This window comes from Mirounga angustirostris, unplaced genomic scaffold (assembly GCF_029215605.1).
Source record: "Mirounga angustirostris isolate CCGP_5_RB_7025 unplaced genomic scaffold, mMirAng1.0.hap1 SCAF_6, whole genome shotgun sequence".
In the NCBI taxonomy this organism is placed as follows: Eukaryota; Metazoa; Chordata; class Mammalia; order Carnivora; family Phocidae; genus Mirounga; species Mirounga angustirostris.
In genome coordinates, this window is record NW_026991714.1 from 28,502,253 (window position 1) to 28,520,875 (window position 18,623).

The 18,623-nt window shown below is 50.1% G+C and overlaps 1 protein-coding gene across 2 annotated transcripts in view; it reads right to left on the minus strand.

Annotated features, from left to right (window-relative positions):
* Positions 1–10,487, minus strand: part of NAV1 (neuron navigator 1) — a 246,046-nt gene extending 235,559 nt beyond the window's left edge. Inside the window, exon 1 of one of the 2 annotated variants that reach the window (XM_064594014.1) lies at positions 10,095–10,487. The gene's annotated coding sequence lies outside the window, so the exon portion shown is untranslated. The remainder of the gene's footprint in view (positions 1–10,094) is intronic. The other variant, XM_064594017.1, reaches the window with a different exon arrangement.
* Between the last annotated feature and the right edge of the window lie 8,136 nt (positions 10,488–18,623).

Here is an 18,623-nt window from a genome sequence, read left to right on the forward strand (position 1 = left end):
ATACAACCAAAACAATAGTTGAAAATGATGGGTAGGACGCCTGGGTGGCTCAGTTGGTTGGGTGACTGCCTTTGGCTCAGGTCATGATCCTGGAGTCCCTGGATCGAGTCCCGCATCGGGCTCCCTGCTCGGCGGGGAGTCTGCTTCTCCCTCTGACCCTCCTCCCTCTCATGCTCTCTGTCTCTCATTCTCTCTCTCAAATAAATAAATAAAATCTTTAAAAAAAAAAAAAAGAAAATGATGGGTAACTTACACTAAACCCATCTCTGTCTCCTTTTCATCCTTCCAATATTTGATTTTAGTTCCTTTTTTTATTATTTTGCACCTTTATTCTCAAAATTTGGTTTCTTACAGGGTTTTTTTATTTTCTATTTTTTTTAGAGATTGTATTTAATTATTTGTCAGAGAGAGAGAGCACAAGCAGGGGGAGTGGCAGGCAGAGGGAGAAGCAGGCTCCCTGCTGAGCAAGGAGCCCAATGTGGGACTCAATCCCAGAACCCTGGGATCATGACCTGAGCTGAAGGCAGATGCTTAACCAACTGAGCCACCCAGGCGTCCCTCTTGTGGGTTTTTTAATTTTTTTAAAAAATTTTTATTTGTTTTAATTTCTTTTAAGATTTTATTTATTTATTTGAGAGAGAGAGAGAACATGAATCAGGGGGAGGGACAGAGGGTGAGGGAGAAGCAAGCTCCCCACTGAGCAGGGGGGCTAGATCCCAGGACCCCAGGGTCATGACCTGAGCCTAAGGCAGACACTTAACCGCTTAACCAACTGAGCCTCCCAGGAGCCCCTAAATTTTATTTTTTAAAGTAATCTCTATACCCAACGTGGGGCTTGAACTGATGACCCCAAGATCAAGAGTCTCGTGCTCTGCTGACTGAACCTGCCGGGTGCTCTTGGTTTCTTGTTTTCTAACACTTTGACAGCCTCTCTCCAATTCCCTCGGCATAAGACGAGAGTACTGGAGCACCCCCCCTCTGCACTTCTCACCTTCAGTCAGACATGCTTTTATTCTGAATTGCCATTTAGAGTCTGCCCAGCAACTACAACCAACTATATGGAGCTTCCTCCGAGATTACCAATAAATGTCATTTATGTTATCTTGACGATGTAAATATTGTTTATGACCAGCCTCAGAGGGCTCGATCTCTCTTTCCTCATCTGTAAAATGGGGGCAGCAGAGCACCTCTTAACATCTCCTAACACCTAACAAGAGGATAAGAAATGTGAAGGACAGAAGACTTTCAGTAAATAAAAGATCTTCTTTTTCTATAATTATTTCCTGGCACAGCATGGAGTGGTAATAATGGCTCATGCTATTTGGGCAACTGAGAAGACCTTCTGAACCTCGATTTCTTCACCAGTAAGATGGGGAGGATATTAGTACCTATCTCACTCAGTGGTTATAAAGATTAACTGAGGGGCACCTGGGTGGCTCAGTTGGTTAAGTGTCTGCCTTCGGCTCAGGTCAGAGTCCCAGGGTCCTGGGATCGAGCCCCTGGAGACCCATGTCAGACTCCTTGCTCAGTGGGGAGCCTGCTTCTCCCACCACCTGCCACTCCCCCTGCTTGTTCTCCCCACCCCCCACCAAATAAATAAAATCTTTAAAAAAAAATAAAGATTAATTGATATTGAAGTGCTTTGTATTCAGTACGTCACTATCCCAATTTAAGGGATCATGACTTCATTTCCCTCTTTCTGGGAGAGAAAACTGCAGTTCAGGCCTCCACACAGGAGGCTGTGGTTGGGAAAAATGCACAGCGCTCTCTAAAGGCCATTTGGGGAACAACTGGAAGATATGAATATGGCCCATAGATTAAATACTTCTGCTAAATCCAGCATCATTGGCTGTGATTATGGTACTGTGGTTATGTAGGAAAATGCCCCGTCCTGAGGAAATACATGCTGAAGTATTTAGGGCCTAAGTGTCATGATGTCGGCAAATTATTTTCAAATGGCTCAGGAGAGAGACAAAGCACAGTGTAGCAAAATGTTAACAGTCAAGGTCACCTGGGTGGCTCAGTCGGTTAAGCATCTGACTTTGGCTCAAGGTCATGATCTTGGGGTCCTGGGATTGAGTCCTGAGTCTGCATCGGGCTCCCCACTCAGCAGGAGTTGGCTTCTCCTTCTCCCTCTGCCTCTCCCCCCACTCGTGCTCGCTCTCTCTCTCTCTCTCTCTCAAATAAATAAATTCTTTAAAAAAAATGTTTGGGGGCGCCTGGGTGGCTCAGTCGTTAAGCGTCTGCCTTCGGCTCAGGTCATGGTCCCAGGGTCCTGGGATCGAGCCCCGCATCGGGATCCCTGCTCGGCAGGAGGCCTGCTTCTCCCTCTCCCGCTCCCCCTGCTTGTGTTCCCTCTCTCACTATGTCTCTCTCTGTCAAATAAATAAATAAAATCTTAAAAAAAAAAAAAATGTTTGGGGCACCTCGGTGGCTCAGTCGTTGGACGTCTGCCTTCGGCTCGGGTCATGATCCCAGGGTCCTGGGATGGAGCCCCACATCGGGTTCCCTGCTCCGCGGGGAGCCTGCTTCTCCCTCTGCCTGCAGCTCTCCCTGCTTGTGCTCTCTCTGTCAAATAAATAAATAAAATCTTTTTTTTTAAAGAAATTTTTTTTTTTAAGATTTTATTTATTTGTTTGACAGAGAGAGACAGCGAGAGAGGGAACACAAGCAGGGGGAGTGGGAGAGAGAGAAGCAGGCTTCCCGCCAAGCAGAGAGCCCAATGCAGGGCTCCATCCCAGAACCCTGGGATCATGACCTGAGCCGAAGGCAGATGCTTAACAACTGAGCCACCCAGGTGCCCCAATAAATAAAATCTTTTTAAAAAATGTTAACAATCAGGGCGCCTGGGTGGCTCAGTTGGTTAAGCGACTGCCTTCGGCTCAGGTCATGATCCTGGAGTCCCGGGATCGAGTCCCACACTGGGCTCCCTGCTCAGCGGGGGTCTGCTTCTCCCTCTCACCCTCTTCCCTCTCGTGCTCTCTGTCTCTCATTCTCTCTCTCTCAAATAAATAAATAAAATCTTAAAAAAAAAAAAATGTTAACAATCAGTGAATCCAGATATTAATGGTACTAATCTTTCACTTTCTCTACTGGTTTGACATTTTTCAGAATAAAACCTCGTGTCTGTGTAGGGGGCGCACTCTCAGTGTTGGAAAGCACCCTAAGGGTCAAGCAGCCCTTTTGCCTACTCTGGGGATTAGGTGTAGGCCCGAACACTGCAGCTCTCACAGTCCTTCCCAGTGAGGTGGGGGCAGCTTTGCTGACATCTTAAAGCCCTTATAAAGCTGACCATGCCTAGGAGGTGATGGAGACCTCCCAGGTTAGGGGGGCTAACGGTCTGCATTCTGTGGTGCGGGGTTGCCCCATGTAATGGAGCCCTGCTTCTGAAGCTTTGGGGAGGGAGGGCCAAGGGACAGAACTGCCCCAGATGAGAGACCAGGCAGACAGCTGCCCAGTCTGGGTCCTGGCTGAGGCTCCGTCACCGGGTGTCTCATCAGCTGTCTCTCCTTTGTTAAAAGGAAAGCAGGGAGAGAACAGTTGGTATCTTAGCACTACCCAGAACCCAGATACTCCTTCCAGTCAACTCAATTATCTGCACCAATGAACTGGGAAAAGAGGCACTGGGAATGGACTTTATATTCTATGCTATCCTTGCCATCTACCAAAAAAAAAAAAAAAAAAAAATTAGGTAACACCAAAACAAAATGAATCCGTTCAACAACAAACAATATAAAGCAAAAGATATGGTCAGACTCTCTCATTCCTTTATGCCATCATGTTCCCATCTTTTCCCTGAGCTCGCAGGTTTGCTGGGGCAATCTACAAATTGAAAAAAAAAAAAAAAAGCTGCGTTGCCTAATTGATCATAGGCGATCAGCCTGTGGACTGTGTGTGCCAGTAAGGATGTAACTGGAGTACTGCATTTCATTCTGGACACGACACATTCAAATGGGGATAAACTGTAGCTTGTTTTAAGGATGATTAGTATCACGGGGAGGGCGAGGGGGCTATGTGGCACTGACTGAGCTCACACACTGCATGGCCCAGGGACTGGGTTAGGGCTCGTGGTCTCACTTGATCCATACAATCACTCCCTGTCTGTATTTCCCAAACTTGCCAGATCACAGGGATCGCTGAAGGACAGGAAGGAGGTTGATATCAGGCAAGTTGGGGAACATTGCTTCGGAGTAAGGCATTTTCATTCAACTTTTCTTTCTTTCTTTTTTTTTAAAGATTTTATTTATTTGACAGAGTGAGAAAGCACAAGCAGGGGGAGCAGGACGAGAGGGAGAAGCAGGCTCCCCGCTGAGCAGGGAGCCCAATGTGGGGCTCAATCCCAGGACCCTGGGATCATAACCTGAGCCGAAGACAGACGCTTAACCATCTGAGCCACTCAGGCACCCCTCAACTTTTCTTGGGGAAGAAACTGTCTCTGAGAGGTTCCCTGGCCGGCCTCGGGTCACACAGAGATAATGATGTCACTGTGGATAATATGATTTCAATTGTTATTATTTGCTGAATATTCATCATGCGCTAAGGACTTCACAAGCAAAGTCAAGATTTGAACCTTGACTCCAAGTCTGGCACATTTCATGATCTAAATTCTTGCTATTACCTCATACATCTTCCCAGAAAATACTTGAGAACACATCCGGTGAAGAAGAGCTGCAAAAAACAGGGCAGCCAAGAGCAGAGAGGAAAAGACGGGGCAGGCACATGGTAGTCGTGTCCAAATATTGAAAGGCTATCACTGTGCAGGGCAATTGCACTTACACCACAGGCTTTATTTTGCATATCCCCTACTTTATTTGGGGATGCGTTTTGGTGAAGCCCATTCACCTTTTGGTATCTTTCCCCAATGGGTAGAAATCACACCCATGACAGATTACTACAAAAAGAAACTCTGAGAGACCAAGCTGTCCAAATAGGGAATAAGATGATTGCAACACACCCACCGTTGCTGGGAGTTGCCCAGCAACAAAGGGGTCCAAGCTGGATGACCCCTGGTGGGGAGGTTTTACAGGGCGGGGGCCTGGTATCTGCAAAAGAAAAAAAAAAAATAGGGCTACGTGACAGTTATGGTTCTTAACAAGTGTGCAAGTTTAATTCTACAGAAGTTGACATTTATTCTATTTACAAATGGATTTTAAAATCAGGGGAGGGATGTAAAGTGGGTCAGTATTATTGTCCAGATGGGGAGGGAATTGCGTCACTGGAAGCTGTGACCAGCCAAGGGTTCCAGGGAGTAAATCAGCTCAACCACTGAGTAGCTGAAATCCTCACTGTGCATCAGAGTCACTGAGGGGGCTTTAGAAAATGACAGACACCAGAGCTGCAATCCAAACCAAATGAAGGTATATCCCTCGGGGGTGGGCCCAGGAATCAGTAGTTTTTCAAAGCAACCCAAGGAGATTCTAAGGTGCAGCCAAGATGGAGAACCACTGAACTGGAGAAAAGGAGGCTCATGCAGGGCAGTTGTTGAGGGGCTGTTTGTAAGTCAAGAAGATCCGAATCAAAATCCCTCTAGGATGTTCCCTTTGGAAGTCAGGTGAGGTCCTTTGATCCCTCCACTAAAGCCATGAAGTCCTGACTTTTCGAGCTATTATCAAGTCTTCACAGCTTCATAGAGATAAAAAGTAGAACGGTTGCCAGAAGCTGGGGGACTGGGGGGGGGGGAGTAGAGAATGCAGAGTTAACTGTAACAGGCGGGGAGTTTCAGCTGGAGAGGACGAGAAAGTTCTGGAGATGGAGGATAGTGACGGTTGCACAACAAGGTGAATGCACTTAATGCTACTGAACTGTACACTTAAAAGTGGCTCAAATGGTCAATTTTATGTTACATATATTTTACCACAATAAAAAAATTGTTTAACATTTCAAGTACAGTGACTATAAGAAAAATATAATGAATGTGCACTGACCCACCCAACTGCGCTGTTAGCACTGTGTTGAATTTTCTTCAGTCTTTTTAAGAGTTAATTAATTAATTAATTTAAGAGAGAGTTAGCAGGAGGGATAGGGAGAGAGAATCTGAAGCAGACCCCATGCTGAGCCCGACGTGGGATTCCCACGACCACACGATCATGGCCTGAGCTAAAACCAAGAGTCGGATGCTTGACTGACTGAGCCACCCAGGCTCCTCATCTTCAGTCTTTTTAAATAAAAGAAATAAAACTTTGCAAATTTAAAAAACAAAAAAAGCATTCAGAGGGATTTATCCTGGGAATGGAAGGGTAATTCAACATAAGAAAAACAATCAATGTCCTGTACCAAACACATGATTATCTCAATTGGTGCAGAAAAAAGGTTCTGACAAAATCCAACACCCTTTCATGATGAAAACACTTAGAAAACTGGGAATAGAAGGGAATTCCCTCAACATGATACAGGACATTTATGGAAAACCCACGGCAGGCATTACACTCAATGGTGAGAGACAGACTGAGAGCTTTTTCCTTTAAGATCAGCAACAAGACAAGGATGTCCACTCTCCCCACTCCTACTCATCACTGTATTGGAAGTTCTAGCCAGAGCATTAGGGAAGACAATAAATAAATAAATAAATAAATAAATAATAAATAGATAAATAAAAGGTATCCAAATTGGAAATGAAGAAGTAGAACTCTATTTATAGTTGATGTGATTCTACATATAGAAAACCCCAAAGAATCCATACACACCAGAGGCTACTAAAGCGAATATACATATTTGGCAAAGTTTCAAGAGCACAAGATCAACACATAAAAATCAGCCGTGGTTCCATATACCACCACCCATGAACAATCTGAAAAAGAAATTAAGAAAACAATCCCATTCACAAAAGCTTCCAGAGCATCTAAGGATTGGACATTAAAAGAGTCTCACAGTCCTTTGAAGTGGAAACATTTTGTTATTAACGGTGTTGGTGGAGGCACAGGCTTCAGCACCTTTAATTTTTCACACATATTAGTGCATCTCATATTAAAATTAAGTAGAGCAGATGGATTTAATGGGGACGGTGGTGTGGACTGCACAGGCCATGTAGGGCAAGTGAAGCCACATCCCCAGGCACTTCCGAGAGGCCTGGGTCTTGGCCATCCTGCCTCCCTTCACGTCTCTCAAGAGTCACAGGAAGCTGGGAAGCAAAGTTCCAGGCCCCTCGGAGGAAATCAGGCCTGAGTCAGCCTTCCTGGGAGGTTGAAGGAACAGATCAGGCCCAGCAAACTGTTTACTGAGGAGGGTGTTTTTTACTTGAAAAGTTGGTTGGGGTTTTTTGGGGTTTTTTTTAAGTTGAAGAAGGAACTAAAAGTGCTTTTAATTATTGTTTTGTGACTAGGGGCCAGAAAGATGAAGGGTCTGCCAAGTATTGCCACATTCTTAGTTCTCCATGTTCCAGAGACTCTATGAGCTGGTGGTTGGTTCCATCACCGAGACAGCTCTCCTTACCCCTTGTTTCTGTTCCTCACTCACTGACAGCTAAGGAGCACCTGCCAAGATCTATAGATGAAAACACTGGGCAGAGAAAAAATCTGAGTGCAAGGAGGTGATCTGCTGAACGGGATTAAGCCCTGGACAGATGGCCAGAAGACCCGGGTTCTAGGCTGGCCTCTGCAGCGCCCCAGCTGTGTGGCTTTGAGTCCATCCCCCTCTTGATTCTTGTCCCTAAAGGGAAGAGGGGCAGGGCAGCGGTTGGGAGAGGAAGAGATCCTTTTGATTTTGACATTCTAGTTTTTCTAAAGGCCAAACCCACTAAGAATTCAAAAGAACTTTAAAAGAAAGGGGAAGTGACATTGATTGAAAAGAAAGATGGAAAAACAAATTTTAAAGAATGGACAAGAGGTTTTTCTACTCCAGGCCACTCTTTTTTTTTTTTTTTTTAAGATTTTATTTATTTATTTGACAGAGAGAGACACAGCGAGAGACCACAAGCAGGGGGAGTGGAAGAGGGAGAAGCAGACTCCCCACCAAGCAGGGAGCCCAATGCGGGGCTCGATCCCAGGACCCTGGGATCATGACCTGAGCCGAAGGCAGACGCTTAACGACTGAGCCACTCAGGCGCCCCCAGGCCACTCTTTTCTACTTGACCAAGGCTGAGCGGATGCCAGAGGCTCAGGTGGACTCAGGCGGGGAGCACAGCTGTCAAGGGAAGAAAAAATAGCATTCCTGTTTTCAGTTTCCCCAGGCCAGGGCTCCCCAAGTAGATCTCACAAAAGGCCCAAATGCTTAAACCTTGCCCACCTGTGGGCAAATCAACCCCGTTAAGGACCATGGTTTTAGAGGGAAAAAGTGGGTGGAGGCAATTAAACAACTGCCAAAAAATGAATAAAAGGGCCTGATTTGGATGGGAGGCCTTGATTTGGATGGGTATTCCTTAGATTTCTTTCCAAGTGTACTATTCGGCAAACATTTAGAAAGTGCCTACTATGTGCTGGGTGTTGTGGGTGGTCAGCTGTGCTATCTGGCTAGCCAACATTCATAGGGAGATAAGGCATGCGCACAAATCCCAAAAGTCTAAAACACAAAGCAGAATGTGAAACCTGCCCCAAGGGAGTTCAGATAAATCTCTGGAGTTCAGAGTGGGGGCTGCTCCCCCTTAACCTGGGAAGTTCCAGAAACAGGCCCTGGGGGCTGAAGCACAGATCTAGAAAGCCTTGTCTGTTCTTCCAGGAGTAGCAATTTGCCCCAGCTCCATTTTAAAGAAGTGAAAACCAAAACAGAGAGGCAAATTATTTGCTCTCTGATCATCCAGGGAGTTAGCAACACAGGCTGATTACGAACTACAAACTGATAACTTCCCCCCAGAAATTAAGGGTGAAAGATGAGACAAAGCTCATTTTAGGGGAGGAAATCCAGAGCCACAACGTCCTTTCCCAGTTTAATTCCAAAGACACACCAACCACAATTCAAGGCAGCATAAAAAAATTCATAAGCACGCTGAAGTCGCATGTGTTTTGGGTCTGAAGGGAGCCAAGGTCTCAGAAGCGGCAGCTCCGCCTACTTGGGGAGGGGTTCTTTGTGCGAAGTCCATCTGCCCCATTATAAGTGAGCTGCAGAGGACACCATGCATCCGGGACAAGACAGAGGAAAGATGAAAACCCAGGCAAGCCCTCTGCTTTAGCAGAGCGAACGTGGCCGCAGGCTTTTCAGCATTGAATTTGAACAAGCCAATGGCATCCCAATCATTGAAACAGGAAGCCAGATAAACAGCATGTTATCAAGGGGGGATCCGGGCGCTTCCCTTAAGCCGGCGCCAGCTGCGCCCTGTGGCTGTCCTAACAAAGTCCCATTGACTCACCAGCTGATTTTCCAGTGTTGGGCACCGGGGGACAAGGAACCCTCTCTGCTGGGTGGATTTCACCCATGCACGCCGCCCCCCCAACTCACCACTCACGTCCTTCCCCAATCCTGCCTCCCCAACGCAGACTGGGCTGATTCTTTATCCCATGACCAGGTTCTATCGGCTCTGAAAATAGAAGGGACCACAAGAGCCCAAGCACCGAGCGCCCTCAGGTGAGCTCCTGGTGTTCACCCAACTCCTTCTCCTCCCTCCCGCGTCCCCTGGGAACGCTTCCTCTGAGCGGGCGCCAAAGAGGACTGCCTCAGGGAGTCGCGGGCGGACGCTTCGCAGCGCAACCTGGGCACCCAGTGAACATTTTCTGGAACAGCCGGGCAAGGTCACCTGCTCCAGCTGCTCCGCTCGCTCCGCTGGGATGGGAGAAAATGTGGGTACAGTGTGTGTGTGTGTGTGTGTGTGTAATACGCAGTACTTGGTGTCTCTGGTTATAGGATCTCAACACACTTTACGTGGCAGGTATTTCACAGAAAGGGAAACTGAGGCTCCGAAAGGCTGGAGCTGGGTAGCCCCTAGTGAGTCAACTCCTGGAGCAGACGCGCAGTCCCCTAAGGACGTCTCGGCACACACCCTCCCGGCGCCTCCGTTGTTATTCCAGCGCCTCTCCCGAGCCCAGCCCGCAGCCTCCCCGGGGCACCGGGCTCACCTCCCCCCGGGGCTCGATCCCGGCCCCACACAGTGGGAAGCGGCGGCGGCCCGTCTCCGCCGCCGCGCGCAGCCCGGTCCCCGCCCCCGCGACGACCCCGCGCGGGCCACTCACCCGCGCGCCGGCCCGCTCGGGCTCCGGCTCCGGGTCCGGGTCCGCGCCGCTGCCGCCGCCGCACAGAGTCGCGCATCCCCCGCGCAGCGCCGGGCCGGGCGCGCTCTCCTCGCGATAAGAAAGTTTCTCCGGGGTCCCCGGCCGGGTCCGCCCCTCGCACGGGGGTCGGCGTCCGCCGCGCGCTCGCACTAGGGCCGCCGCCGGCTCCGGCCCCACAATGAGCGGGGAGGCGGCATCCTGAACAAAGTGCGTCCCTCGGGGCCGGGCGGCCGGGGGCGGAGCCTCGTGACCCGCTGCCCCAGGCACACGCCGGCTGCCTCCGACGCGGGCCCCGGGAGGGGGTGCCCGGCGACCGGGAGTGGGGGGGACAGGGGGGCGGGCGGGAGGGGAGGCTCTGCTGGTCCCCCTCGCCCTCCTCCCCCCGCACTGTGCCAGTTTAACCCGCAGAGGGGCGGAGGCATGGGTCCTTTCCAGACTTTGTCATTGGAAAGCTATTCCCGTAACCCTTTCCTGCCTTCGCCTTCCCGTCCCGCCTCCCCGGCCGCAGAAAGGCGGCGGCTTGGTGGCTGGGCTGGGGCCGAGAGCTGGCAGGGCAGGAAGCCTTTGCACAATTGAGCCTTTCCTTTGCCCGGGGACCCGCCACCCCCACCCACGTCCCAGGGCTGCGGCTGGTTCGGCCGTTCTTTGGAAGGGGGCAGATGGATCCGCCAGCCTCCTCGCCCTGCTTCTGACTCCGCCCACCCTTCCTTCCTCTCTACCCCGGTCTGAGCTGGGACTCGTGGGTGCAGAGGTGAGGGGAGGCCCCAGAAGTGCCCGGCAAATAGTAGGTGCTCAGTAAAATAACGTGACTTCTTCCCACTTTCCCGACTCTGCCACTGCCCCTCCTTCTAGGGCCGTGGGAGTGGGAGGAGGGGGCAGAAGACGGGAGAGGAAATGACATGAGCTGAAAAGCGAGAATGGGAAGGAGGTCCTCAGGCAGAACCTCGTGCAACCTCTCTGCAGTGTAAGGATTGCACCCCCCAGACCTCCCACCCCCACACCCGTCTCCTGACCTGAAGGCTTCCAGACTGTGCAGGAAGAGTCCAGAAGGAAATCAGGTGTCCCGGGCCCCTGGAGCAAGCTTTGAGTTGTGTAAGTGAAAGGGAGTAGCTGTGGCCAAGGACCCAGCAGATTGGGACTAGAGATTTCACCAGCTCCAGCCAACATGAGGATTGATTTATTTCCTGGGTCTTGAGGGGTTGAGAGATAGAAAGCAAAAAATGCCAACTCCCTGGGAGGTCTCTGAATGCTTCACCAGCAGCATCAACCAGAGGGAGCAGAGTCAGGATGAAAGCCCCTGAGTCTTGCCCGAGCCCCTATTCAGCCAGTCAGGTCACAGTGCACGTGGACATAAGGGGAGGATCAAGGACCCCTAGACAGGGACTAGCAGTGACATTGAAGACGGTCCCATATTATCAAGGGAGAGGATTTTTACATGGCTTTTGTCCATGAAAGGAATGAATTGTCTTTTGAGGTGGGGAGGGGGGCTGTCCCTGAGGGATACCGCAGATGACTCCCTTGCCCTGTGTGTGTATAATGGCTAAACATACGGGCTCTTAAGGCAGACTGCTTGGGTTCAAATTCCTGGATCTACCACTTACTAGCCATAGGAATTTGAACCAATTCTTTAATCTCTGACCACCTCCATTTCTTCATCTGTATGTAAATGGGATAATAATTGTCGCTATGTCCTAAGATTGTTGGGAAGATTAAGGGCAATGAACACAGGTGACACACTTAGAAGAGTGCCTGGTAGCAATCTATATGCATCATTGAGTCTGAGTCCAGCAACCTGGCATCCATTTGGCATTCAATGATGTGCTAACTGGAATTCTGGTCCTGCTCTTCACAGTCCCCTCTGCCTGCAAAGGGGAAGCCTGGTCCTTTAAGAAGAAGCACTGTCTCTTCTTGAGGGCTCATAGAGTGGATCGGCTGAGCTCTTTGGCCCTCCTAGCCCCAGGGACCAAGAGGACACAGTCATACAAACCGGTATCAGAGACTGAACCACCCCCTACCTGTCCTGAGGCTAGATACAGGGCCCTCACCCACGTGGGTAAGGTTGAAATGATGCAGTTCCTTGGATGCTACCCAGAAAGGTAAAGAGGCCAAAGCCATAATTTTGTAAGAATTAAATTTCTTCCATCAGTGCATACAATTAATATTTCTCCCCCATTTATGAATGGCTGATCATACAAGTCCTCTCTGACCCTGCTCCAAATGTCCCCATCATAAGCTTCCAACAGATAAACAGAATAGCATGTGGACAGGTTGGGGGGCAGAGAACAAACACGCCAGCCTGGTTGGGGCGACAGGCAGTGGATGTGAAGGCTTCTGGAAGAGAAAGTGGCTAGGACAGAGCAGCAGAGAAGAGAAACCAGATGCAACTCTGGACAGAGCGCCGCTGGGGTGTAAGCAGAGTCCTCGCCCATCCCAGAAGTGGCTTCTGCCAAGTGCCTACTTTGTGAGTGATTTTCCTCTGAACACAGTGATGACTCAGTTGCTCTGAATCAAGCAAATGGATTTTCCTTACATATGAAAATCAATGAGAAGTAAAGGCAATGGCCTGGTTGTGGGGAGCGGAGGGTGGAGAGAACAACAGGGGTGCTGGGGATTGAGATGGTTGGTAATCAAGGGAGGTTCAGGCTCCCTGCTGGGGGCCCCTTGGCTCAGCATGTGTTTCTCTCCCTCCCTGCCCCCCCCCCATGCCCACTCATGAAGAAGGTGGCCTCTGGGCCCTGCTGACCTTATTGAGACTCCTTAAAACCCAAGAGATTCCCCTTGCCCCCACCACTTCCACAGGTTAGAGCCAACCCACTTCAGGGCAGGAGATTATTAACAAGAGGATTAATGTCAATGTGACAAATGGGTTTTAAAAAATCAGCCCAAGGGGCGCCTGGGTGGCTCAGATGGTTAAGCGTCTGCCTTCGGCTCAGGTCATGATCTCAGGGTCCTGGGATGGAGTCCCGCATCAGGTTCCCTGCTCAGTGCAGAGCCTGCTGCTTCTCCCTCTCCCTCTGCCACTCCCTCTGCTTGTGCTCTTCTGTCTATCTCTCTGTCAAATAAATAAAATCTTTAAAAAAAAAAAAAAAATCAGCCCAGGAGCCTGTTGTCACCCCCATAGAGTCTCAGACCTGGCCTGAGTTGAGATGGGGGCTTTGATAGCCCCCAGAAAGCAGAGCAAGTGGCATTTCGAGACCCAGCCTGATTTCTTGGGGGGCTCAGCCTGTGTTCCTGCCACCTTGAGGTCTGAGGACCCATGCTCATTTGTTTCCCCACTTGGGTTATCTGATGTGGGACCTTGGGGATTTGAACAGTCAGAGCTTCTACATTCCGTGTGACCCAGGGAGGGACTGCTTTTACCTCTGGCTCTCTTGTTCAGGCCTTCCGGAGCTGTTTGTAAGGCCCTCGGGTGGGGATATGAAGACAACACGTGGCTTTATTTTCTTGAGCACTTAATAAATGTCATGAGATCTTCTGAGGTGGAGTCTGAGGGAGCCTCTGACTTCCTCCTCCTCAGCACAGTGGAAAATCACTGGGCGCGGTATCAGGAGACCTGAGTCCACGCTTTGGTTGGGCTACGGGCTGAAGGGCGTCACCCCAGTGCTCGTCAGTAAAAACGGGTGTTGACACCCGGGAGACAACAGTAATCGCCAACCAAGGCTTAGGTGAGTATTCAGTGAGATAATGGAAGAGAAGGTGGTTTCTAAAGTGCTGTGCAAATATAAGCAGAAGCGTGACGATGAGACAGAAAGCACCAGCCCCTCTCCCTGGCCCCGGCTTCTTCCCCACCCCAGTCACGTACACTCTGCTTAAGGACTCAGTGCTTGAAAACTCACTTCTCAGAGGTAGACACCGGACCGTCCACTAGTAACCCTTGCCCTTTCTAGCTTGATTCATTAACCCAGGAGGGGCTGCATGCCGATGGGAGTGGGGGGGCGGGGAGTGTGGGCAAAGCATTTGTCCCCATCTGAGGCCACTCAGGCCTCATGACTGGCCTCAGGGTCCCCTTTAAGAAGGGCCCTCTGTGCTGATGGCTTGCGCTTAGGAGGACCTGGGAGAAACGGTCTGTGGGAAAAGCTGGCACCTTCATGAATGTTTTATGAGGCTGAGCGAGTCACTGCCTTATCGGGAAGATGCTGTTTGTCTCCCTTTCTTTGTTACCAGGACGTGAGATGTACTGAAAGTCATCCCAGTGTTTTTCCAAAGATGGCTTTTCAAGACAAGTGTTTCTTTAAGGGGCCAGCAGGGTAGGGATGGGGTTGACAAGGAGAAACAGTCCCCTTGAAGAAGGCAGGCTTGGGCTACAGCATCCTGGAAAGAAGAGTCATAGTCCTTCCTTCTGTGTAGCACTGGGTGTGGGTCAACTACAGTTCCAAGCACTTCATATACATTCATGCACTTGATCCTCGCAACGACCCTTTGAAATAGGTATCATTTTTATTTGTATTTTATAGGTGAAGAAATTGAGGTCAGTATCTTGCGTGGTTCTGACAGCTAGTAAGTGCCAGGGCCAGGATTTGAACTGGCAGTCTGGCTCCTGAGGCCATGCTTTCAAGTGCTATGTAGAGGCAGAGAAAAGGAGTCTTTCGGTGGCAGTGTGGGCTAGCAGTGAAGGGCTCTATCGTTTTCTAGCTTCAGCACATTTCTTTATTTCTAGCTTCTTAATAGCTGTTTTGAAGTATACATTATGTATTAGAAAATTTGCCCACTGTCAGGATATGATACTATGATTTCTAGTAAGTCTGTAGAGTGGTGCAGCCATCCCTACAACCAAGTTCCAGAATGTTTCCATCACTCCCAAAGTTTCCTCTTTTAGGATATGTTTTCATCTCTCAACATCCTCATCTGTAAAATGGGAATAACAGTGCCTGCCTCATAGGATTGTTGTCAGCATTAAATGAGCTTGTGAGGTGGCACCTGGATGGCTCAGTCGTTAAACATCTGCCTTCAGCTCAGGTCATGATCCCAGGGTCCTGGGATGGAGCCCCGCATTGGGCTCCCTGCTCAGCAGGAAGCCTACTTCTCCCTCTCCCACTCCCCCTGCTTGTGTTCCCACTCTCACTGTGTCTCTCTCTGTCAAATAAATACATAAAATCTTAAAAATAAATAAATAAATAAATAAATAAATAAATAAATAAATAAGCAAGCCTGCAAATGGTATAAGGTAAATGCTCAAGCAAAGGTGGTTATCGTTATAGTCTCTTAGAGTCATTTAAATACACACTTGTAGAACTGGGAGTGGTCTTAAAGACGATCTCATCCCACCCTCTCTTTTAAGGGCTAAAGAAACTGAGGTGCCAAGATGTTGAGCAATTTGCCCCTTAAGAGCACACAGCAAATTTAATGGCAGGGCTGGAACTGAAACCCAGGTCTCTTGGTTGATAGTTCAGTGCTCTCTTATCTCTGGGGAGACTTTCTACCCCAGGCACAGGGATGTCATTGTCTTGCACCCTGCTCTTTGTGGGTGCCCCCAGAACAATGCGGCCTGGCTGACATGGACCCCGGGAGTTTGCTTGTGCTAGAGCTGGAATGACCAGCATGCTGGCCTTGGTGCAGAGAATGCAGCTGGGGAAGGCTGGGTGCAGAATCAAGGGACAAGAGCCAATGTGGAGGCTGAGGCAGGAATGTCCATTTTCAGAACAGGGGATGCATTGACTCAAGGCATCTAGGAGACAGCCAGTCTCTGTAGAGCCCATGGTTAGGCCAGCTTCATGGGCATGTGACCTGTGCAGCCACATGGGACCCCATACTTAGAAGGACCCCTGGTTTGGTTTAATGCTTTGCTGTTGCAATCTTTAAATTCTTAATAATTTTTTAAACAAAGGAACCCACATTTTTATTTTGCACTGGATCCCAGAAATGATGTAGCCAGCTTTGCCCATTTGACAGGGAGTGGAGGCCAAGCTAGACTCTCTCTTTTTAAATATTTTATTTATTGGGGCGCCTGGGTGGCTCAGTCGTTAAGCGTCTGCCTTCGGTTCCGGTCATGATCCCAGGGTCCTGGGATGGAGCCCCACATCGGGCTCCCTGCTCCTCGGGAAGCCTGCTTCTCCCTCTCCTACTCCCCCTGCTTGTGTTCCCTCTCTCACTGTCTCTCTCTGTCAAATAAATAAATAAAATTAAAAAAAAAAAGATTTTATTTATTTATTTATTTGAGAGAGAGACAGAGAGGAGCAGAGGGAGGACAAGCGGACTCCACCCTGAGCTCAGAGCCTGACCGATGTGGGGGCTCGATCCCATGACCTGAGCTGAAATCAAGAGTCGGACACTTAACCGACTGAGCCACCCAGGCGCCCCTCTTATATCAATAAATATTCTTAAAATAGTAAGAAAAAAAGTGTCTTGAGAGGGAAAAACGAGGTGTGAAGTGGGACCACTAAAGAAGGATAGATAGAGGCAAAAGAGTTTCAGGCCCATGATAGGGCTTGAAGGGGAGCAGCCTGGACCAAGGGAAGGAAATTGGGTGTGAGAAGCCTTTGACAAGGAGGTAGCAGCTATGGCATCCTCTTTGATGGGTGATGGTGGGGTGACCGGAGGTGTTGGAGAGCTGTGAGTTGCCAAATGAACCTCTCGATAAAGGTTATAGAGGTGACTTTGGCTGCACTAAACAGAAATGGATGAGTTGGGGAATTACCTACAGGGGGAAGAGGGATGGGGCCTAATGTGGGATTTCCCGGGGATTGGGAGGTTGCAGGCAGTGTATACAGCAGATGGAGTACAAGCTTTGGAGTTCGGGCAGCATTCGAGTGTCAGATTCACTGTATTCTGTGCTGACCATAACCTTGATTTCTCTCCTATGAAACAGAAATGATCCTGACAACATGTACCTGGCAGGGTTTGGGGGAGGATTTGATGAGGTGATGTAAGTAAAGCATTGGACCCAGTACCTGGCACAGACCCAGAGCCCCAGAATGTTCCCCCTTCAATTAATTCTGTGGTTTGAGGAACTAAAGTGGCAAGAAATCATTTGCATATATAAAGAGCCATTCTTTCAAGTATTTCCCTCCCAGCTTTCTGGGAGAGCCACTAGGAGCCAGGATTCTGAGCTCCAGCCCGCAAAGGCCTGAGCTGAGCCAACCGGGAAGGGAGAGGAGCTGGCTGCAGCCAAAACACTGGGCAGCAAGACAGAGGAGGAGGACTCAGGGCTTTGACTCGCAAGCTGCCGCCAGCGAGGCTGATTTTGGGGCAACCTGGCAAGGGGTCCTACTTTGGGAACTCTAGGAAAGAAGTACTCTGTGAATGCTTATCCCAGTTTTCCACATTTCTCGCACCCCCTGGCCCTTTCTGCACACCCCCTTCAGCTTTGGGGAGTGTGGCAATGATTGACGAACCCTCCTGCTGCGCGCGCCCGCGCGCGTGCACCCCCCCCCCCCACCCCATGGGTACAGATGTGCTGGGCAGCAGCTGTACCATGCAACCTACACCTGTTGCCTAGATCAGCTGCTGTAACTCTACTCCTGGGAAAGGAGGCCAGGTGCCCCGGCTTGCAGAACTCCTCCTTTTGGCAGGTGGAAAGGACAGCCTCTGGCTGTCACAGCAGTTCGCTCCAGGAGGCTGCTTGGAAAGTGCCAGGGCCCTGGGAATCTCAGCTACAGACTGGGAACCCTTTCCAGCCCAGAGTTGCTCCCAGCTGTATCGCTGTCCCACACGCCCCGGCTGGTTCTCTGACTACTCCCACCCCTACCACACTGGGGTGGGGGAGACAGAGGAGCAAGGGGAGAGACAGACACCTCCCATGGGATCCATCCCTCTGTCAGCAGCAATGTAGAAGCTGAGCAGCAATGTGGACCAGAGGACTCAAAGAGAGCTAGAACTGGGGAGAAGACTGGCAGTGGGGCCAAGGATGAGGAAGAGTCTGGAAACGAGAGCAGAACTCGCTCTTGCGTGGCTTGGGCCGCCGAGACGTTCGTTCCGGAGGCTGCAGCCCGGGGAGGCTTCCATTCCACACTGAGCATGCGTGGAGGCGTGGCCTGGGCAGGCACCGTGGGAGCGCGGCGCAAGCGCTGGTCTAAGCCGTGGGAGAGCGAAGCAAGCGACCCTCCCGGAGCGCCTGGGTGCTGAGCGAATCCAGAAATCCCAGGGAGCTGAGGAAATTTCAACAGGGCAAAGCCGAGACACACGTCCTCTGACATCCAGATCCACACAATGCATGGCCCGCGCCAAGACACAGAAAAGCCTGGTAGAAAACCAGATGGTGACTTGGCGGTGCAGATGTCTGGATGTGTGTACACCCACACCCACTTCGGCCTTTGAATGAACATACCTTCCATCTCCCCATGGTACTCCACATTCAGGAAAAGGAATCTTGAGCCGGCGATGCTCAGAGTGATGCCAAGGCCTTACCAGGAAGGTATTCTCCAGTTCCCCATCGGCCCTGGAGGTGCCAGGAGAAACAGCCCATGTGGCAAGCGGCTCCAGGCCAGATGTGAGACACTGCTGACCCCTGCTGGCGGGTTTCTCTCTGCAGCAACCCGGGAAAGCCCCAGGGAG